Source organism: Orcinus orca, chromosome X (assembly GCF_937001465.1).
Source record: "Orcinus orca chromosome X, mOrcOrc1.1, whole genome shotgun sequence".
NCBI classification, from domain to species: Eukaryota; Metazoa; Chordata; class Mammalia; order Artiodactyla; family Delphinidae; genus Orcinus; species Orcinus orca.
In genome coordinates this window covers 14,270,933-14,294,039 of record NC_064580.1, presented here as the reverse complement: position 1 = coordinate 14,294,039, position 23,107 = coordinate 14,270,933, and the positions used below count along the sequence as shown (strand labels likewise).

Below are 23,107 nucleotides of genomic sequence, written 5' to 3'. Positions count from 1 at the left end.
AGGGAGAGGCCCGCATACCGCAAAAAAAAAAAAAAAAGCAAATACCCTTGCTCAAATAATAAATCGGTATGACTTCCCCAAAGTAAAATGCTGGCTCCAGTATTTTATTACCAACTCTGGGGTTTATGTATGTACTCTAAATAAACAGTTCCACCACAAGCACGAAAACTGGAGGCCATGGCCTATTATAAATAAATTATGCTTTTAAAAACCTATCTAATTGCTTTTAAATAACTCTGGCTGGGTGAACATTGTAAATCATCAGTATTTCTATTCTCTCAGAATGAGGTTGAGGCAATATATGTATATACAAAATCAGTGAGTCTTAAAAAGGCTTTAGAATGGTTGGCATAAAATAAACTGTAGGTTCTCATTACAGAATTAACAGAAAATTTTATTTTCACCCACTACAAAGTGTTTCAATAAAGATCAAAATCTTACAGAGAGGAAATTTTAGATTTCTGAGGTAGGTTTACACCAATTTATCTAACTTATCTAATGTTAGACATCACTAGCAATGCCATATTCATCTTAAGGCTTAATCAGTTTGAATGCTTGATTATTCCATCTTTGCCAATGAAGGCTCATTAACTGGTACTTTTATGTGCTGTAAGGAACTTAATATTACTGACTGTAATCATAAATGTGATGGTAGGGTGTGGTACAACGGTCATCAGTCATGTCTCATTCCACTTAAACCTGACCCCCAAAATAATCTCTTTTCTTCCTATCTATCTATTGCACTATGCTCGCGTTACAACCTTTCAAAGATTTCTGATTTTTGCCTGCCACTCTTACATTTGGGCTTGTCATTTTCTGTGCTTATGAGTACTGATGCCAATGTGTTCCTGTTTCACAAAAGCAACTTGCTTTATCTTGAGTACTTTTGTCATATTATACTGAGTCACCTAGACCAATGCTTCTCAAACCTTCATGTGCATAGGAATTATCTGGAGATCTTTTTAAAGTGCAGATTCTGACCGAGTAGGTCTGGAGTAGAGCAAAAGGTTCTGAATGAATGAAACACAGAAGCCCACACCTCTCTTTAGGGCCTAGAGACTGGAACTCAGAACACAGAACCTGGCTGGATTTAATAGAAGCAAGAAGAATGTTGTCTTAACAGTTCAGGTTATCTTTCTAATAAGTCCACAACATAAAAATCAGATAAGATACAAAGCAGTACATAAATTAATGTGTCAACTACCATATGATCCAGCAATCCTATTCCTGGGCTATATCCGGAGAAAACCATAATTCGAAAAGATACATGCACCCCAAAGTTCATTGCAACACTATTTACAATAACCAAGACATGGAAGCAGCCTAAATGTCCATCAACAGATGAATGGATAAAAAACAATGAAATAATGCCATTTGCAGCAACACGGATGGACCTAGCGATTATCATACTAAGTGAAGTAAGTCAGTCAGAGAAAGACAAATATCATATGATATCACTTATATGTGGAATCTAAAAAAAAAATGATACAAATGAACTTATTTACAAAACAGAAACAGACTCACAGACTTCGAAAACAAACTTACGGTTGCTAAAGGGGAAACGTGGAGGGGGGATAAATTGGGAGTTTGGGATTAACATATACACCCTACTATATATAATATAGATAATCAATAAGGACCCACTGATAGCACAGGGAACTGTACTCAATATTCTATAATAACCTATATGGGAAAAGAGTCTGAAAAAGAACAGATATATGTGTATATATAACTGAATCACTTAGCTGTACACCTGAAACTAATACAACATTGTAAATCAACTATACTTCAATATAAAATAAAAATTAAATTTTAATTAATTAATTAATGTGTCAATAAATTGCTCGGTTACAAAAGGATGTTAAAAAAGCCACCTTTGGGCTTCCCTGGTGGCGCAGTGGTTGAGAGTCCGCCTGACGATGCAGGGGACACGGGTTCGTGCCCCGGTCCAGGAAGATCCCACATGCTGCGGAGCGGCTGGGCCCGTGAGCCACGGCCGCTGAGCCTGCGCGTCCGGAGCCTGTGCTCCGCAACGGGAGAGGCCACAGCAGTGAGAGGCCCACGTACCGCAAAAAAAATAATAATAATAATAAATAAATAAAAGCCACCTTTGGGAGTTCCCTGGTGGTCTAGTGGTTAGGATTTGGCGCTTTCACTGCTGTGGCCCGGGTTCAATCCCTAGGCAGGGAACTGGGATCCTGCAAGCCACGTGGCCAAAAACAAAAAAAGTCACCATCACGTGTGTGCGTGGAGGGGGGGTGCTGGGGGGGATCCTGGAAAACATTAAGGTAGTTCTAGAAGTTAAAAATAAACAAAGAAACAACATAACAAAATAAAACACAACCTCCTACCAAAACAACGTATTGCTTTATCTCCTTAGTTCAATTTAAAAGACTTTTTAAAAATGTTCTTCAGTGTTCTATGGGATAAGGAAGTTAGTGACCAAATTCTAGTTTGTTTTAAAGACTGTCACCAAAGAAAATGTCACCCTTGCAAAGCCAACCACAAGCTGAAATGCAAAAAGAAATGAGAACTAAGCAAGTTAGAGTGTTAAAAATAGAAATTATAACCAGTAATAATATCACTGTTTCCTGGGCTTTTCATTTCCATTCTTTCAGGAACACAAGTATGAAAAATATTTAAGCTGTTAAAATCTTTCGAGATGACTGATTTTCCGAATTTAAGTGTTATAACTCTTAGTGGGTACCCACTCTAAAGGAAGTTGACAAAGTTTTAAGTTTTCCACCTAATTATTTTTACATTTAATATGTCACATCAAGCTGAGTTTTGTCTCTGTTAGGGCTACAAAGCTATATACTTTTGCTTTCAGTATAAGTAATAGCAGGTTTTTCCCCACAAAGTTTGCTATGAAGTTTTCAGAATTTCAGGTTTGTTATTTTATGAAGTAAATAAAATGAAATATATACAATTTGAAAACATGTTTGAGTTAGTCTCTCTTTATTTTTTTATAAATTTATTTATTTTATTTATTTACTGTGGCTGCATTGGGTCTTCGTTGCTGTGCACGGGCCCTCCCTAGCTGCAGCGAGCAGGCGCCCCTCACTGCGGTGGCTTCTACTGCTGCAGAGCACGGACTCCAGGCATGCGGGCCTCAGCAGCCGTGGCGTATGGGCTCAGTTGCTCCACGGCATGTGGGATCTTCCCGGACCAGGGCTCGAACCCGTGTCCCCTGCATTGGCAGGCAGATTCTTAACCACTGAGCCACCAGGGAATCCTGAGTTAGTCTCAATACACACAATTCTATGATTGTGTATAACTCACTGAAATAAACTTTTATCCCATGAGAAAAAAATGCAAATACATATATGAAAAATGCTTACTTTTACTAGTAATTAAATTATCACATGAGAAAAATGTGCAAGTAGTAAATTATATACATGAAAAAAATGCCCGATTTTATGAGTGATTTTAAGATGTACATTTTGTTCTTTTTGTACCCTTTTACCAAACTCTATTTCCCTCACCCTCTAGTCCCTGGCAACTGCTTTTCTAGTCTCTGTTGCTATGAGTTTGAACTTCTTTTTAGATTGCACATATGTGCTACCATGCAGTATTTGTATTTCTCTGTCTCACTTATTTCATTAGCATAACGCTCTCAAGATCCATCCATGTTGTCACAAATGGCAGAATTTCTTCTTTCTCATGGCTTAATACTATTCCATTATGTATATATACCACGTCTTCTTTATTCATTCATTCATTCATTCACAGAAATTTAGGTTGTTTCCATCTTGACTATTGTGAATGATGCTGCAATGAACATGGGAATGCAGACATCTCTTTGATAACCTGTTTTCATTTTCTTTGGATACATACTCAGGAGTGGAATTGCTAGATCACATGGTAGTGCTATTTTTAATTTCTTGAGGAACCTCCTCTATACTGTTTTCCATAGCAGCTGCACTAATTTCCATTCCCACCAACAGTGTACAAGAGTTCGTTTTTCTCCATGTCCTCACCAGCATTTTTTTAAATTAATTAATTAATTAATTTTTGGCTGCATTGGGTCTTTGTTGCTGCGCGCGGGCTTTCTCTAGTTGCGGCAAGTGGAGGCTGCTCTTCATTGCAGTGTACGGGCTTCTCATCGCAGTGGCTTCTGTTGTTGCGGAGCACAGGCACTAGGCGTGTTGGCTTCAGTAGCTGTGGCATGCGGGCTCAGTACATGTGGCTCACAAGCTCTAGCGTGCAGGTTTAGTAGTTGTGGCACACGGGGTTAGTTGTTCCGCGGCATGTGGGATCCTCCCGGACCAGGGCTGGAACCCGGGTCCCCTGCATTGGCAGGTGGATTCTTAACCACTGCGCCATAAGGGAAGTTCCTCCTCACCAGCATTTGTTATCTCTTGTCTTTTTGATGATAGCCATGCTAACAGGTGTGAGGTGACACCTCATAGTGGTTTTGCTTTGCATTTCCCAGATGATTAATGATGTTGAGCACCTTTTCATCTACTTGTATGTTTTCTAAAAATGTACATTAAAAAAACTTATCCAAACATTCACCATCCAATAATTGCTGGCTAAGAGACTCTAGAGATATAAATACAAGAAAGACGTAGTCTCTATAAAATAGATAACCAACAAGGACCTACTGTATAGCACAGGAACTCTACTCAGTATTTTGTAATAACCTATAAGGGAAAAGAATCTGAAAAAGAATATATATGTGTGTATATATATATATATATATATATATATATATAACTAACCACTGTGCTGTACACCTGAAACTAACACGACATTGTAAATCAACAGTACTTTAATAGAAAAAAAAAACAATAAGAAAAGAAAGGAAAGATATAGTCTCTATATTAGGGTATCTTAAGAGTCTACAAAAAGAGAAATAGGCAAGTTAACAAATGAATACTAAAGTTTTGTGGGTGCAAAATTAGAAATCTGTAAGTGGGGACTTCCCTGGTGGTGCAGTGGTTAAGAATCCGCCTGCCAATGAAGAGGACACGGGTTCAAGTCCTGGTCCAGGAATATCCCACATGCCGCGGAGCAACTAAGCCCATGCACCACAACTACTGAGCCTGTGCTCTAGAGCCTGTGAGCCACAACTACTGAGCCCGTGAGCCACAACTACTGAGCCCATGTGCCACAACTACTGAGCCCATGTGCCACAACTACTGAAGCCCGCGAGCCTAGAGCCCATGCTCTGCAACAAGAGAAGTCACCACAATGAAGAGTAAACCCCGCTCGCCACAACTAGAGAAAGCCTGCGCGCAACAATGAAGACCCAACACAGCCATAAATAAATAAATAAATAAAATTTATATTAAAGAAATAGACTACTGCAATAGAGGAAAGAGACCTCAGTATAGAATGGGGTTAATTCTGAATACAGCATGGGCAACTGGGAATCTATAGCCAAGGAGCAGTCTAGGGGCCAGTAGATAGAAAATGACTAAGAGGAAACAGCAGGGTTAAGGGAAATTCTAGCTAAACCCACCTAACAGGATTCTTTGCTGAAGACAAGCCTGCATAATCAGACATTACCTGAGGGATGGTGGGGGATGCGGAACCGATCACTTATCAAGGGGGACCAGATACAGAGGATGAGGGGTTCTAGTTAAACTAACAAAGCAGGGTTTCTGCTAAAGCTGGATTTTCCAGGAAGAGCACAGATGGGCCTAGGAGAAGGTTCAGGAGCCTGACGAAAGTTTGGTCAAGCAAAGAATCTTCGTCACCATTAACAGGGAATTCACATAATATTGTTCCAATTTACAGATGAGTATCCCAAGACTCAGGGATTTTAAGAAACTTGCTCTAGAGCCCCATGGATATGCAAACATCAGAGAATGGAAATAGAATATCAGGGCAGTGTGGATGGGGTTCCTTAGTTCATAGAAGAAAAATCAAATGAAGTAGCAAGAAGGGTAGTACGTCATTACAAGAGCTTTCTTGTAAATCTCAAATACAACCTCTTCTCATATCTCTACCACTGCCACCCCAGTCCAAACCACTGTGCCACTTAGCGGGACGACCACAGTCCCGCAACCCCACCCACGCTCCTCCACAGTCCACGTTCCACATGTCTCCCAAATATTTTAGCAATCTTCATGCTCCTTTGATTCATCTGGCAGACAAGGGAACCTGTAGATAATTCTGGTCAACCTCCTCTCACAACCCATTAGTCCAGCACCCTCAACCCACCCCCAAGCACACAAGGGAAAAAAGAACTAAAAGTACATGAGCCCAAGCTGACCTGTTCCCCACCTGTAGGCCCTGGGCCTTGCCCATGCCTGGATGGGCAAGGCATCCTGACGTTGTCTCAGCCACCTTAGACAGTCTCCCTCCCTCTCTTTGCTCAATTCCCAGTCTGCCAGATGGAGGGGAAAAAAGCTGCATTTCCGTTTTCATCCCATCTTGAGTATCTGCTATGGAACAGGTGCCACGGTATTTCCCAGGGACAGGATGGTGAACCAGACACATATGGTCCCAGTATTTTGGAGCTTACATTCTAAGGAGGGATACTGGCAAACCAAGTCAATAAACAAATACAGAGAAAGTTCACACAGCGTGATAAGCACTAGGAAGAAGACAGGGTGTTAGAATAGAGAATAGTAGGGAGGGGGCCGACTTAGATTGGGTGGTTGGCAAAAGTCTCCCTGGGAAAATGACATTTAAGTTGAAACCAAAGGCAGGGTGGGGCTCGGGCATGAAGAGACAGAAAGGGAACAATGAGTTCAAAGGCTCTGAGGCGGAACAAAGAATTGGCAAGTTCAATAGACTGAAGGAAGACCAGAATGTTCTCAGTGCACAGTGAGCGTGAAATGTGCTTGAGCGATTATCAGGAGTCCAGTTCGATAAGGCCTTAGAGACTAAGGTAAGGAGTCTGGATTTTATTCCAGGTACAATGGGAAGATATTGAAGAGTTAAGTAGGGAAGAGAAATAATCAAATATTTCTTAATAGTTTGTGGGAAATAGATTGGAATGGTTAAGGGTGACAGTGGAAGACCAAGTAGGAGGCTGTGGCTCGGGTCAGGTGAGAGATAATGGTGGCTGAGACTGGGCTGGTGGCCGTGAAAGATGGATCTAAAGATACACCGTAGGGCTTCCCTGGTGGCGCAATGGTTGAGAGTCCGCCTGCCGATTCAGGGGACATGGGTTTGTGCCCCGGTCTGGGAAGATCCCACATGCCACGGAGCGGCTGGGCCCGTGAGCCATGGCCGCTGGGCCTGCGCGTCCGGAGCCTGTGCTCCGCAGTGGGAGAGGCCACAGCAGTGAGAGGCCCGCGTACCGCAAAAAAAAAAAAAAATTAAGATACATTGTAGAGAAAGAATCAAAGGAAATTGCTTTAAAAAATCTACTTTTATCAAATAGCAATAGATTCATTTGTTTTGTTAATAATAAAAAATTAAATATCCTTAGACCAAAATGGCAAAAAACATATGTAAAGAGTATTATAGGGCTTCCCTGGTGGCACAGTGGTTAAGAATCTGCCTGCCAATGCAGGGGACACGGGTTCGAGCCCTGGTCTGGGAAGATCCCACATGCTGCGGAGCAACTAAGCCCGTGCACCACAACTACTGAGTCTGTGCTCTAGAGTCCGCGAGCCACAACTACTGAGCCCGTGTGCCACAACTACTGAAGCCTGCGTGCCCAGAGCGATGCTTCCAACAAGAGAAGCCAATGCAATGAGAAGCCTGCGCACCGCAACGAAGAGTAGCCCCTGCTCGCCGCAATCAGAGAAAGCCTGTGCACAGCAATGAAGACCAAACTCAACCAAAAATAAAATAAATAAATTTATTTGAAAAAGAATATTCTAGAAAGAAAAGTTATATTTGCGATTTAAATTTAAATAAATTATTCTGAAGGTACTTAGATAAAATATGATATTTTAAAAAACATTTGAACCTTTGTATGTATAAGTGCCACCAGATTTGGAAAAACACATCATTTTAATTCATCTGAAACAGAAAAAAAAGTTATAGTCAGGCACATAATTGGATGACTGATGACTCACAAAGTATTTACTCATTTGAAAACATTTTTTAAAAGAAATTGCTGATGGAGTAGATGAAGAAAGTACAATCAAGAATGGCTCCAAGATTTCTGGTTGAACAGTTGGTCGGTATTGACTTTGAATGAGATAAGGACAACTGAGCAGGGCATGAGGTAAAGTTGTACAGAGGGATTAAAAGTTCAGTTCTGGGGCTTCCCTGGTGGCGCAGTGGTTGAGAGTCCGCCTGCTGATGCAGGGGACACGGGTTCGTGCCCCGGTCCGGGAAGATCCCACATGCCGCGGAGCGGCTGGGCCCGTGAGCCATGGCCGCTGAGCCTGCGCGTCCGGCGCCTGTGCTCCACAACGGGAGAGGCCGCAACAGTGAGAGGCCCGCATACCGCAAAAAAAAAAAAAAAAAAAAAAAAAGTTCAGTTCTGGACATGTTAAGTTGGAGATGGGCTTAGTCTTCTTGACTCTGGATTAGGTAAACACAAGATGGTTCTTGATGAAAATAAATGTGCCTTAAATTGACACAACAACAAACTGTGATCTAATAACAGAGGGAAATTTGTATAAGGCTTTCCAAAAATGAAAGCACCCAGAACAGCTGTGATTCTTAGAGAATTTATTTGAAACTTGCAACTAACAACATTATGAGGTAGGTACAGGATTATTGCTCTCTTATCGATGAGTAAACAAAAGGAATGGAAAGTTTAAAAACCTCATCCAGGGCTTCCCTAGTGGCACAGTGGTTAAGAATCTGCCTGCCAATGCAGGAGACATGGGTTCGATCCCTGGTCCGGGAAGATTCCACATGCCGCGGAGCAACGAAGCCCGTGCGCCACAACTAGTGAGCCAGCGCTTTAGAGCCTGCGAGCCACAACTACTGAAGCCCACACACCTAGAGCCCGTGCTCCGCAACAAGAGAAGCCACTGCAATGAGAAGACCGCGCACCACAACGAAGAGTAGCCCCCGCTTGCCACAACCAGAGAAAGCCTGCGCGCAGCAATAAAAAACCAACACAGGCAAAAAAAAAAAAAAAAAAAAAAAGTCATCCAAACTACACAGCTAATAACGGTAAGAGTTAGGATGATGTAAATTGCAATAATTTATGGTAAATATACAAAAAGATTACCTTATTATTCTATGACCTTGTGTCACAGAGTATTTTTCCCCAGCTCCAAACCTGTGTGTCCTATACATATCGTGGCTGATGATGCCAGGGGCTTGGAATGCTGCAAACCACTTCTCTACCAATAGGGGGAGCTAAAGAGACTGTACATGAACAAGGAGGAGACTTGCTCTCCCTATCTGCTTCCTACACCTTGGTAGCAGCAGCTCCTTCCCACAGCAGCATCTGAATCCAGTTTGCTGCTTTTCCAATATTTGCAGAACCAGCTTCATTGTCGCTGCACCTCAATTCCCAAAAGAGCAGCCACAGTTGGCGACGCCCCTCTCCCCTGAGGCCTGGGTCCCAGTCCCCTTCTCTAAGTTTCTCAGTTTCAGTAATTCCAACCTCTTCATTTTGTTCACTCAGCCATGACACCTCAGAGTTCTCTTTTTATCCTTTCATAGTTAACAATTCTTTATATTACATTCTTTTTAAAAATCGTAACCTCTTATAACCTTTTATTTTAGTAGTGAATACAAAGTTATAGGATGTCCCTTTAACAGTGATCTTCCTAGGTTGGCTTAAAGCTAAAGGGATAATTGCAATTTTTCAAGAATTTTTTTATATAAAAACTTTCTTTTGCCCAACTGATATAATGCAACTCAATTTGGATTCCATACATAGGGAGAGCCCTCTCCCAGGTGACCTTTTTTTCCCTCCAGAATTTATTTATTTTGCATAACTGAAACTTTGTACCCCTTGACCAAAACCTCCCCGTTTCCCCTTCCCCCTAATTCCTGGCAACCACCATTCTACTCTCTGCTTCTACGTATTTGACTACTTTAGATCCCATGCAATATCTGTCTTCTGTTTCAATAACTGGTGTGATTTTTGTCTCCTAACTGCCCCTGGTTGATACAGGCCTGAAAGATGAAAATTACCAGCCAATGTCACTTATGAATACAGATACTAAATCCTAAATAAAATTTTAGTAAACTCAGAAACAAAACTGTTAGAGGCATAGCCTGTGGCCATGGAATGGATCAGCATGGTGGAGCAGGCCTAATTAGCTAAATCATTCATTTAATACTATATTCTCATGGAGCACTGCCTATACATCCAAGACGAAGTCAGGAACAGACCACAAGACTGGGAGAAGACGTTTGCAAATCAGATATCAGATAAGGAATTTGTATCTAGAATACATAAATAACTCTTACAGCTCAATAAGAAGTCAGATAACCCAATTTAAAAATGGGCAGAAGATGTGAATAGACACCTCATCAAAGGAGATAAATGAATGGCCAATAAACACATGAAAAGATGCTCAACATCATTAGGGAAACACAAATTAAAACCACAAGGACATGCCACTTCATACCCCTCAGAATAGCTATAATCAGAAAGATAGGGCTTCCATGGTGGCGCAGTGGTTGAGAATCTGCCTGCCAATGCAGGAGACACAGGTTCGAGCCCTGGTCTGGGAAGATCCCACATGCCGCGGAGCAACTGGGCCCGTGAGCCACATCTACTGAGCCTGCGCGTCTGGAGCCTGTGCTCTGCAACAAGAGAGGCCGCGATAGTGAGTGGCCCATGCACCGCAATGAAGAGTGGCCCCCGCTCGCCGCAACTAGAGAAAGCCCTCGCACAGAAACGAAGACCCAACACAGCCAAAAATAAAAATTAATTAATTAATTAATTTAAAAAAAAAAGAAAGATAGAGGGACTTCCCTACTGGTCCAGTGGGTGGGACTCCATGCTCCCAATGCAGGGGGCCTGGATTTGATCCCTGGTCAGGGAACTGGATCCTGCATGCATGCCGTGACTAAGAGTTCGCATGCTGCAACTAAAGATCCTGCATGCCACAAGAAGGATCCCATGTGCCGCAGCTGAGACCCGGGGCAGCCAGGATAAATGAATAAATAAATACTTTTAAAAAAAGCGAAAAGAAAGATAGATAACGACAAATGTTGGTGAGAACATGGAGAAGCTCGTTGCCTCATAGATTGCTGGTGAGGATGTAAAATGGTGCAGCCACTTTGGAAAATAGTTTGGCAGTTTATTTAAAGTTAAACATAAATTTACCATATGACCCAGCAATTCCACTCCTTGGTGTGTACCTGAAAGAATTAAAACACGTCTATACCGGGCTTCCCTGGTGGCACAGTGGTTGAGAGTCTGCCTGACGATGCAGGGGACATGGGTTCGTGCCCCGGTCCGGGAAGATCCCACATGCTGCGGAGGCCTGGGCCTGTGAGCCATGGCCGCTGAGCCTGCGCATCCGGAGCCTGTGCTCCGCAACGGGAGAGGCCACAACAGTGAGAGGCCCGTGGACCGCCAAAAACTAAAACAAACAAAAAAACAAAAAAAACACGTCTATACCCAGACTTGTATTCAAATGTTCATAGCAGCATTATTCATAATAGGCCCAATGTGGAAACAACCCAAATGTCCACTAACTGGTGAATGAAGAGACAAAATACAGTATTCTGAGATACAGTTCACTGAAGAAAGCTGGATAAATGATTGGTTCTTTCCCTTTATTTACCAGCCTTAAAAATAATCATTTGATTTTCTAACGTTCACCAAAGATGAACAATGAAATTTTCTGTTGCTTTTTCTTTCAAGTAATTGTGATGAGCTTATTGATTGATGAATATTTGATGTATTTAGTTTCTATTCTTAATTTTTTTTTGTTTTGGCCATACCACGTGGCATGTGGGATCTTAGTTCCCCAACCAGGGATCGAACCGGCACCCCCTGCAGTGGAAGTGTAGAGTCTTAACCACTGGACGGCCAGGGAAGTCCCTCTATTCTTAATATTTTCAAATTGATACATATTGATGTAAAATACAGAAAAAAGTCATCCCTAATTATTTGCATGCATATGCGTATATGCATATATTAAAGTCATTCATAACCACATGAACCTCTGTTGACATTTTGGTTTGTTTCCTTCTGGCCTTATTTCTATGCATATATTGATAGTTTTACGGGATGAGAATGTACTAGATTCCAAATATTTCAGCATTTCTTCAGCAAAAATGTGAACACTGCCATTGCTAGTGAGCAATAGGGAAAGGTCTAAAGGCCAGTCTCTGGCCTTCCAAGAGCTCAGTGCAGTAGTCCTATTAACTTAACTTGACAACTGTACACAGTCATTATCCTGCACAGTCATTATCAATCCTGTGTTTCAAAGGCTTCAAGATGGCAGAAGAGTAAGACGTGGAGATCACCTTCCTCCCCACAAATACATCAGAGATACATCTACACGTGGAACAACCCCTACAGAACCCCTACTGAATGCTGGAAGAAGACCTCAGACCTCCCAAAAGGCAAGAAACTCCCCACGTACCTGGGCAAGGCAAAAGAAAAAAGAAAAAACAGAGACAAAAGAATAGGGACGGGACCTGCACCAGTGGGAGGGAGCTGTGAAGGAGGAAAGGTTTCCACACACTAGGAAGCCCCTTCGCGGGCGGAGATGGTGGGTGGTGGAGGGGGGGAAGCTTTGGAGCCACAGAGGAGAGCGCAGCCACAGGGGTGCAGAGGGCACAGCAGAGAGATTCCCGCACAGAATGCCGGAGCCCGAGAGGCTTGTCTGCTCGCCCACCGGGGCAGGGCTGGGAGCTGAGGCTCCGGCTTCAGTCGGATCCCAGGGAGAGGACTGGCGGCGTGAACACAGCCTGAGGGGTTAGTGCGCCACGGCTAGCCGGGAGTGAGTCCGGGAGAAGTCTGAACCTGCCGAAGGGGCAACAGACTTCTTCTTCCCTCTTTGTTTCCCGGTGCGCGAGGAGAGGGGATTCAGAGCGCTGCTTAAAGGAGCTCCAGAGACGGGCACCAGCAGCGGCTAACAGCGTGGACCCCAGAGACGGGCATGAGACACTAAGGCTGCTGCTGCCGCCACCAAGAAGCCTGTGTGCGAGCACAGGTCAATCTCCACACGTCCCCTCCTGGGAGCCTGTGCAGCCCGCCACTGCCAGGGTCCCGGGATCCAGGGACAACTTACCCGGGAGAACGCACGGCGTGCCTCAGGCTGGTGCAACGTCATGCCAGCCTCTGCCGCCGCAGGCTTGCCCCGCATCCGTGCCCCTCCCTATCCCCAGCCTGAGTGAGCCAGAGCCCCCGAATCAGCAGCTCCTTTAACCCCGTCCTGTCTGAGCGAAGAACAGACGCTCTCAGGTGACCTACATGCAGAGGCGGGGCCACATTCAAAGCTGAACCCCAGGAGCTGTGTGAACAAAGACGAGAAGGGAAATCTCTCCCAGAAGCCTCAGGAGCAGCAGATTAAATCTCCACAATCAACGTGATGTACCCTGCATCTCTGTAAAACCTGAATAGACAACGAATGATCCCAAATTGAGGAGGTGGACTTTGGGAGCAACGATATATATTTTTTTCCCCTTATTCTCTTTTCGTGAGTGTGTATGTGTATGCTTCTGTGTGTGATTTTGTCTGTATAGCGTTGCTTTTACCATTTGTCCTAGGGTTCTGTCTGTCCGTTTTGTTTTGTTTTTTTCTTTTTTTTAGTATAGTTTTTAGCACTTGTTATCATTGGTGGATTTGTTTTTTGGTTTGGTTGCTCTCTTCTTTCTTTCTTTTTTTTATTTTTAAAATTTGTTTTAATATTTTTTATTTTTTAAATAACTTTTATTTTATTTCATTTCATTTCATTTTATCTTTTTCGTTCTTTCTTTCTTTCTTTCCTTCTCACTTTTATTCTGAGCCGTGTGGATAACAGGCACTTGGTGCTCCAGCCAGGCGTCAGTGCTGTGCCTCTGAGGCGGGAGAGCTAAGTTCAGGACATTGGTCCACCAGAGACCTTCCCGTTCCATGTAATATCAAACACCAAAAATCTCCCAGAGATCTCCGTCTCAATGCCAAGACCCAGCTCCACTCAACGACCAGCAAGCTACAGTGCTGGACACCCTATGCCAAACAACTAGCAAGACAGGAACACAACTCCACCCATTAGCAGAGTGGCTGCCTAAAATCAAAATAAGGTCACAGACACCTCAAAACACACCACCAGACATGGACCTGCCCACTAGAAAGACAAGATCCAGCCTCATCCACCAGAACACAGGCACTAGGCCCCTCCACCAGGAAGCCTACACAACCCACTGAACCAACCTTAGCCACTTGGGTCAGACACCAAAAACAACGGGAACTACGAACATGCAGCCTGCAAAAAGGACACGCTAAACACAGGAAGTTAAGCAAAATGAGAAGACACAGAAACACACAACAGATGAAGGAGCAAGGTAAAAACCCACCAGACCTAACAAATGAAGAGGAAATAGGTAGTCTACCTGAAAAAGAATTCAGAATAATGATAGTAAAGATGATCCAAAATCTTGGAAATAGAATGGAGAAAATACAAGAAATGTTTAACAAGGACCCAGAAGAATTAAAGAGCAAACAAAGAATGATGAACAACACAATAAATAAAATTAAAAATTCTCTAGAAGTGATCAATAGCAGAATAACTGAGGCAGAAGAACGGATAAGTGACCTGGAAGATAAAATAGTGGAAATAACTACTGCAGAGCAGAATAAAGAAAAAAGAATGAAAAGAATTGAGGACAGTCTCAGAGACCTCTGGGACAACATTAAATGCACCAACATTCGAATTATAGGGGTTCCAGAAGAAGAAGAGAAAAAGAAAGGGACTGAGAAAATATTTGAAGAGATTATAGTTGAAAACTACCCAATATGGGAAAGGAAATAGTTAAGCAAGTCCAGGAAGCACAGAGAGTCCCATACAGGATAAATCCAAGGAGAAACATGCCAAGGCACATATTAAGCAAATTTCAAAAAATAAATACAGGGGACTATCCTGGTGGTGCAGTGGTTAAGAATCCGCCTGCCAACGCAGGGGACATGGGTTCGAGCCCTGGTCCTGGAAGATCCGAAATGCCGTGGAGCAACTAAGCCCGTGTGGCATAACTACTGAGCCCACGTGCCACAACTATTGAAGGCCATGCATCTACAGCCTGTGCTCTACAACAAGAGAAGCCACCGCAACGAGAAGCCCACGCACCGCAACAAAGAGTAGCCCCCGCTCTTCACAACTAGAGAAAGCCCACGCACAGCAATGAAGACCCAAATTAGCCAAAAATAAATAAATAAGTAAATAAATTTTTAAAAAGAATTAAACACAAAGAAAAAATATTAAAAGCAGCAACGGAAAAACAACAAATAACATACAAGTAAATCCCCATAAGGTTAACAACTGATCTTTCAGCAGAAACTCTGCAAGCCAGAAGGGAGTGGCAGGACATATTTAAAGTGATGAAAGGGAAAAACCTACAACCAAGATTACTCTACCCAGCAAGGATCTCATTCAGATTTGACAGAGAAATTAAAACCTTTACAGACAAGCAAAAGCTAAGAGAATTCAGCACCACCAAACCAGCTTTACAACAAACGTTAAAGGAACTTCTCTAGGCAGGAAACACAAGAGAAGGAAAAGACCTACAATAACATACCCAAAACAATTAAGAAAATGGTAATAGGAATACACATATAGATAATTACCTTAAATCTAAATGGATTAAATGCTCCAAACAAAAGACATAGACTGGTTGAATGGATACAAAAACAAGACCCGTGTATATGCTGTCTACAAGAGACCCACTTCAGACCTAGGGACACATACAGACTGAAAGTGAGGACATGGAAAAAGATATTCCATGCAAATAGAAATCAAAAGAAAGCTGGAGTAGCAATTCTCATATCAAACAAGATAGACTTTAAAACAAAGACTATTACAAGAGACAAAGAAGGACACTACATAATGATCAAGGGATCAATCCAAGAAGAAGATATAACAATTGTAAATATTTATGCACCCAACATAGGAGCACCTCAATACATAAGGCAAATACTAACAGCCATAAAAGGAGAAATAGACAGTAACACAATCATAGTAGGGGAGTTTAGCACCACACTTTCACCAATGACAGATCATGCAAAATGAATATCAATAAGGAAACACAAGCTTTAAATAATACATTAAACAAGATGGACTTAATTGATATTTATAGGACACTCCATCCAAAAACAACAGAATACACATTCATCTCAAGTGCTCATGGAACATTCTCCAGGATAGATCACAACTTGGGTCACAAATCAAGCCTCGGTAAATTTAAGAAAATTGAAATCATACCAAGTATCTTTTCAGACCACAACGCTATGAGACTAGATATCAATTAGAGGAAAAAATCTGTAAAAAATACAAGCACATGGAGGCTAAACAATACACTACTAAATAACCAAGAGATCACTGAAGAAATCAGAGAGGAAATCAAAAAACACCTAGAGACAAATGACAATGAAAACACGACCACCCCCAGCCTACAGGATGCAGCAAAAGCAGTTCTAAGAGGGAAGTTTATAGCAATACAATCCTACCTTAAGAAACAAGAAACATCTCAAATAAACAACCTAACCTTACACCTGAAACAATTAGAGAAAGAAGAACAAAAAAACCCCAAAGTTAGCAGAAGGAAAGAAATCATAAAGATCAGATCAGAAATAAATGAAAAAGAAATGAAGGAAACGATAGCAAAGATCAATAAAACTAAAAGCTGGTTCTTTGAGAAGATAAACAAAATAGATAAACCATTAGCCAGACTCATCAAGAACAAAAGGGAGAAGACTCAAATCAATAGAATTAGAAATGAAAAAGGAGAAGTAACAACTGACACTGCAGAAATACAAAGGATTATGAGAGATTACTACAAGCAACTATATGCCAATAAAATGGACAACCTGGAAGAAATGGACAAATTCTTAGAAAGGTAGACCTTCCAAGACTGAACCAGGAAGAAATAGAAAATATGAACAGACCAATCACAAGTAATGAAATTGAAAGTATGATTAAAAATCTTCCAATAAACAAAAGCCCAGGACTAGATGGCTTCACAGGCAAATTGTATCAAACATTTAGAGAAGAGGTAAAACCTATCCTTCTCAAACTCTTCCAAAATATAGCAGAGGGAGGAACACTCCCAAACTCATTCTATGAGGCCACCATCACCCTGATACCAAAACCAGACAAAGATGTCACAAAGAAAGAAAACTACAGGCCAATATCACTGATGAACATAGATGCAAAAATCCTCAACAAAATACTAGCAAACAGAATCCAACAGCACATTAAAAGGACCATACAGAAGAAAAAAAGGATCATACACCATGATCAAGTTGGGTTTATCCCAGGAATGCAAGGATTCTTCGACATACGCAAAACAATCAACGTGATACACCGTATTAACAAATTGAAGGAGAAAAACCATATGATCATCTCAATAGATGCAGAGAAAGGTTTTAACAATACTCAACACCCATTTATGATAAAAACCCTCCAGAGGGCTTCCCTGGTGGTGCAGTGGTTGGGGGTCCGCCTGCCGATGCAGGGGACACGGGTTTGTGCCCCGGTCTGGGAGGATCCCACATGCCGTGGAGCAGCTGGGCCCATGAGCCATGGCCGCTGAGCCTGCGCGTCCAGAGCCTGTGCTCTGCGGTGGAAGGGGCCACAGTGGTGAGAGGCCCGTGTACTGCAAAAAAAAAAAACCCTCTAGAAAGTAGGCAAAGAGGAAACTTACCTCAACATAATAAAGGCCATACATGACAAACCCACAGCCAACATCATTCTCAATGGTGAAAAACTGAAACCATTTCCACTAAGATCAGGAACAAGACAAGGTTGCCCACTCTCACCACTCTTATTCAACATAGTTTTGGAAGTTTTAGCCACATCAATCAGAGAAAAAAAAGAAACAAAAGGAATCCAAATCGGAAAAGGGGAAGTAAAGCTGTCACTGCTTGCAGATGACATGATACTATACATAGAGAATCCTAAAGATGCTACCAGAAAACTACTAGAGCTAATCAATGAATTTGGTAAAGTAGCAGGACACAAAATTAATGCACAGAAATCTCTGGCATTCCTATACACTAATGATGAAAAATCTGAAAGTGAAATTAAGAAAACATTCCCATTTACCATTGCAACAAAAAGAATAAAATACCTAGGAATAAACCTACCTAAGGAGACAAAAGACCTGTATGCAGAAAATTATAAGACACTGATGAAAGAAATTAAAGATGATACAAATCAATGGAGAGATATACCATGTTCTTGGATTGGAAGAATCAACACTGTGAAAATGACTCTACTACCCAATCTACAGATTCAATGCAATCCCTATCAAGCTACCACTGGTATTTTTCACAGAACTAGAACAAAAAAATTTCACAATTTGTATGGAAACATAAAAGACCCCGAATAGCCAAAGCAATCTTGAGAATGAAAAACGGAGCTGGAGGAATCAGGCTCCCTGACATCAGACTATACTACAAAGCTACAGTAATCAAGACAGTATGGTACTGGCACAAAAACAGAAACATAGATCAATGGAACAGGATAGAAAGCCCAGAGATAAACCCATGCACATATGGTCACCTTGTCTTTGATAAAGGAGGCAAGAATATACAATGGAGAAAAGACAGCCTCTTCGATAAGTGGTGCTGGGAAAACTGGACAGCTACATGTAAAAGAATGAAATTAGAACACTTCCTAACACCATCCACAAAAATAAACTCAAAATGGATTAAAGACCTAAATGTAAGGCCAGACACTACCAAACTCTTAGAGGAAAACATAGGCAGAACACTCTATAACATTAATCACAGCAAGATCCTCTTTGACCCACCCCCTAGAGCAATGGAAATAAAAACAAAAAAAACAAATAGGACCTAATGAAACTTCAAAGCTTTTGCACAGCCAAGGAAACCATAAACAAGATGAAAAGACAACCCTCAGAATGGGAGAAAATATTTGCAAATGAAACCACTGACAAAGGATTAATCTCCAAAATTTACAAGCAGCTCATTCAGCTCAATATCTAAAAAACAAATAACCCAATCCAAAAATGAGCAGAAGACCTAAATAGACATTTCTCCAAAGAAGATATACAGATTGTGAACAAACACATGAAAGGATGCTCAACGTCATTAATCATTAGAGAAATGCAAATCAAAACTATAATGAGATATCATCTCACCCCAGTCAGAATGGCCATCATCAAAAAAATCTACAAACAATAAATGCTAGAGAGGGTGTGGAGAAAAGGGAACCCTCTTGCACTGTTGGTGGCAATGTAAATTGATACAGCCACTATGGAGAACAGTACGGAGGTTCCTTAAAAAACTAGAAATAGAACTACCATACGACCTAGCAATCCCACTACTGGGCATATACTCTGAGAAAACCATAATTCAAAAAGAGTCATGTACCACAATGTTCATTGCAGCTCTATTTACAATAGCCAGGTCATGGAAGCAACCTAAGTGTCCATCGACAGATGAATGGATAAAGAAGATGTGGTACATATATACAATAAAATATTACCCAGCCATAAAAAGAAACGAAATTGTGTTATTTGTAGTGAGGTGGATGGACCTCTAGTCTGTCATACAGAGTGAAGTAAGTCAGAAAGAGAAAAACAAATACCGTATGCTAACACATATATATGGAATATAAAAAAAAAATGGTCATGAAGAACCTAGGGGCAAGACGGGAACAAAGACGCAGACCTACTAGAGAATGGACTTGAGGACACGGGGAGGGGGAAGGGTAACCTGGGACAAAGTGAGAGAGTGGCATGGACATATATACACTACCAAATGTAAAATATGTAGATAGCTAGTGGGAAGCAGCCGCATAGCTTAGGGAGATCAGCTCTGTGCTTTGTGACCAAGTAGAGGGTGGGATAGGGAGGGTGGGAGGGAGGGAGATGCAAGAGGGAAGAGATATGGGGATATATGTATATGTGTAGCTGATTCACTTTGTTATAAAGCAGAAACTAACACACCATCGTAAAGCAATTATACTCCAATAAACATGTTTTTTAAAAAATCCTGTGCTTCCCGAGTCTGCAGTCTAACAAGGAAGAAAATATGAATATAAATAACTATAATTCAATATAAAAATATTAAGTGGCATGAAAGGAAAATTCTATGGGTGAGATGACTTCTACTGATCATGTTGCCTTCCTAGGTTGCCACCTTCCCAAGCTGAGTCACCTCGGCTCTGTGGCTTCTCTTAAGATGTTACTATGATTATCTAAAAACAGAGAAGGACTCTAGATCAGTTCTTCTCCTTGGTCACACATTAGAATAACCTGAGGTGCTTTTAAAGCTCTCAGGCTGCACCACAGTCCAATTAAATCCAAATTTGGAGGGAGAGACCCAAGCATCAGCATTTTAAAATAATTCCCCAGATGATTCCACTGTGCAGCCGAGGTTGAGAATTGCCAAATGACTTCTGTATCCAAAGTCCTATGCCAAATTCTATGCAGTGCTATAAAAAACCATAAAGTACATGTCTGTATATCGAGGCACTTCACTTTTTAATAACATGCTATTCTTAGGTCACATCATTTTTCCTTGTGCATTTCTGTCCATTCAAGCAATTAAAGATAAACAGGTTAGCCATTTGAACTCATAACTATTTGTACCTTATTAATTGCCCAGTCTAACAGAACTAGTGAACTTAAGATGCAAATGGGAACTGCAAGTTCAAAGCCATGAAAAAGTTAATGATTTATCCTCCCCCCTGTTGTTGCAGAAAGATGACTATTTGATAACCCTCATGTTTATTTTGGAAGCAAAGGAGATGCCTTCTATAAAGAATGATCCCAATCTCCATTCTAGACTCCATCTAGAAGTCTAGAATTGTAGCTGCCGTTCTTAAAAATTGAAGTATAGCTGATTTACAACATTGTGTTAGTTTCAGGTATACAGCAAAGTGATTCAGTTATACATAAATATTTTTTCAGATTATTTTACATTATAGGTTATTACAGGATACTGAATGTAGTTCCCTGTGCTATACAGTAGTACCTTGTTGTTTATCTATTTTATAGATAGTAGTATGTGTCTGCTAATCCCAAACTCCTAGTTTATCCCTCCCCTTCCCCCTTTCCTCTTTGGTAACCATAAGTTTGTTTTTTATGTCTATGGGTCTGTTTTCTGTTTTGTATATAGATTCATTAGTATTTTTTTAGATTCCACATATAAGTTACTTCATATAATATTGTCTTTCTCATTTTGACTTACTTCACTCAGTATTATAATCTGTATGTACATCCATGTTGCTGCAAAGGGCAAATTTCATTCTTTCTATGGCTGTAGCTGCCTTTTTAAAAAAGTTTTTGGGGTGTGCTCAGAGCAGGGGGCCTGAAGAAATGGCTCCTCTGTTTACAGCACACCCAACAGGAATCTGGGTTCATTGTGACAAGGGGCACAAAACTTGTGGCCTTCCTATGAACAAATACCCAACACGTCCCCCTGTACCAGTGGGACAGGGCTCAACTTTGGAAGAAAAGCTACAGTATTTAGTGGCGGAGTTTGCCACCTAGAGCCTGTCCGGTGGGCCATGAGTGGTCTTACAGACATAAAGGCTTTGAACCTCTCTCTTCAAGGAAAAAAAAGAAAAATAGATTCCAACTATATGCCATTCTGGAAAAGCATAACTATGGAGACAATAAAAAGATCAATGGTTGCCAGGAGTTTGGGGGGAGAGGGGAGATGAAAACACAGAGTACAGAAGTTTTTATGAGTAGTGAAAATGCTTTGTATGACATTATAATGATGGATATATGTCATTATACTTTTGTCCAAACCCATAGAATGTGCAACACTATTCACTTCATTAAAGTGAACCCTAAGATGAAAAAAAAAGCTTTTATTGTGAAATAATTTCAATCTTACCTAAAAGTTGCAAAAACAGTACAAAGACATGCCATATATCCCCTTCATGCCATTTCATCAACTGTTAACATTTTACCACATTTGCTTTATCATTTGATGAATAGATAGATAGATAATAGATAGATATCGATGGATAGCTTTTATGCTTATAAGAGTAAATTTATCATGTTCCTTCACCCACTAAATACTTCAGAGTGTATTTCCAGAGAATGAAAACATTCTCTTACAAAACCACAGATCGATCACAAGAATCAGGGAATTTAATGTCCATATAATACTATTATCCAATCTACAGTTCATAATCACATTTTTCCCACTGTCTCAATAATGTCCTTTCTAGCACTCTTTTCCGGTCCAAGACCCAATCCAAGAGTATTACACATGGTCTTTAGTTGTCATGTCTCTCCTGTCTCCTTTCATCTGAAATAGTTCCATGGCCTTCTTTGCTTTTCTTGACATTGACAGCTGTGAAGAATACAGGCCACTTGTGTTATGGAAGATCCTTCAGTCTGGGTTTGTGTCCCGTTTTCTCATGATTAAATTGAGTTCCATGTTTTTGTTTTTGGCCACGCTGTGAGGCTTGCAGGATCTCAGCTCCCCAACCAGGGGTTGAACCCAGGCCATGGTAGTGAAAGTCCAGGATACTAACCACCAGGCAACCAGGGAACTCTCTGAGTTTCGTGGTTTTAGGTGGGGACACCAAGTAAGAGATCCTGTGTCCCCCTCAGGGTACCACATAAGGAGGCTCATGAAGTCAGCTTGTTCCATCACTGGTGAGGTTAACTTTGATCACTTGGTGTCTGCCCGTTTCCTCCACTGTCAAGTTACTAATTTTCCCCTTGTAATGTCATTTTGGGGGACGTGCAGGGTTGGGACTAAGATGAGGTGAGCGAGGCACTTAGGGCACAAAATGTTAAGGAGACACTCTCAGAGGGATGAAAGCACTGGTCCAGCCCCTGATAGGGAGATCCAATTGTCCCTTTTCTGCAGTGAAAGCTCAGAGTCCTAACCACTGGACCACCAGGGAAGTCCCCCCTCCTGCAGACTTCTGCTCAACCTGGTCAGCGAGACCTTCTCTGAGCAAACCCAAAGCTCCTGCCCACTCACTCCTACTCCCTACCTGCCTCCTCTGCTTCACTTTTCTCCAGAGCACTTAGGACCACGTACTTACAAACATGTAACAGGATGGGTTTATTGTGAAGCTAATAAAGCTTAAGGAAAGATCCTAACAATGTTTTTACACGGCCA

At 41.5% G+C, this 23,107-nt stretch overlaps 1 non-coding gene across 1 annotated transcript; it reads left to right on the top strand.

Moving 5' to 3' along the window:
* The first annotated feature begins 21,302 nt into the window (after positions 1 to 21,302).
* LOC117201250 (small nucleolar RNA SNORA11) lies at positions 21,303 to 21,432 on the top strand. The gene has a single exon (XR_004483251.1). It is a non-coding gene; the product is annotated as a small nucleolar RNA SNORA11 (small nucleolar RNA).
* Positions 21,433 to 23,107: the final 1,675 nt, after the last annotated feature.